We start from the raw sequence: 1,278 nt of genomic DNA on the forward strand, positions 1-1,278 counted from the left end.
TTTTTTTTTGACAAAATGAAAATGTGATTCTTTTGGATAAAAATAGAAACATACATACAAGCAAATATATATATAATATCAAGTATTAAAGTCGTGATAGAAAAGAGTCAATCATACCTCTATACTTCTTCTCATCTACTGGCTTACCTTTTTTTATTCTTGTCCAACTTTGTTGAGGTACCATTGGGATCTTGGCAACCTTGCATCCATCCATTCCATACTTTTTCAGAAGCTCCTTGGTATAGTTGGATTGGTTGATGAAGATGTTATCCTTGCATTGTTTGATTTGTAATCCTAGGAAGAACTTAAGCTCTCATTCTCATCTCGAGTTTTCTAATTATAAACTGAGAGAATTCCTCATATATAAGCTCATTATAACCTCTAAATACAATATCATCAATATAAGATTTAGAAAATTAAAGTATCAAACTTGTGTGTTTTTTGACAAAGATTATTATGTCAATGTCCTTTTTGTAAAACCATTGGAAAAAGAGTTAAATTTTTCATACTAAGCTCTAGGAGGTTGTTTTAAACCATATAACACTTTTGTTAACTTAAAAACATAATTTAAAAATTTAAAATATTTAAATTCGAAAAGTTGCTCAATATACACTTCTTGGTCAACAAATCTATTAAAAATGCATTTTTAACATCTACTTAAAATTCACGTGACATGCATATGTTAAAGAATCATAATTTTTTCTAATCTAGTTGCGAAAGGAGATTTTTTATCATAATCCATGTGCCTTTCTCTTGGTTATATCCTCTGGTAATTATTCAAACTTTGTTACTAGTTTTAGAATGTGGTTTATCTAACTTGTTTGTGTATATATATTTATATATAATGATTGAATAATCTTTAGATCTCAGAACAAGTTTACAAACCTTATTTTTCTCAAATTAATTGAGTTCCTCTTATATAGCAAGTATCTAACACTCATCATTAAGAGCCTCAGCTATTGTCTTTGGCTTAATTTGAGAAATAAAAGCAAGATTATTATCTAAAGGTTTAAAGTGAGATCTAGTATTTACATCCCATGAAGGAACACTATGGTCACAATTTGAGATCTAAAGATCTAAGGAGTGCAATATTATTATCTAAAGATCTAAAGAAGCATGGAAATCATGGTTTTATCTATACTAAATATGACCTTTCTAGAGCTTTGAATCGCAGTGGTGACTGAAGTTACAAAACCTATTGTGATTAATTGCTCTAATTGTTAACTAGATTTAATTTTATACTATTTATTTTTTTTATTATAATAAATAAATTACTTC

The sequence above is a fragment of the Ricinus communis genome, chromosome 5 (genome assembly GCF_019578655.1).
Source record: "Ricinus communis isolate WT05 ecotype wild-type chromosome 5, ASM1957865v1, whole genome shotgun sequence".
Lineage (NCBI taxonomy): Eukaryota > Viridiplantae > Streptophyta > Magnoliopsida > Malpighiales > Euphorbiaceae > Ricinus > Ricinus communis.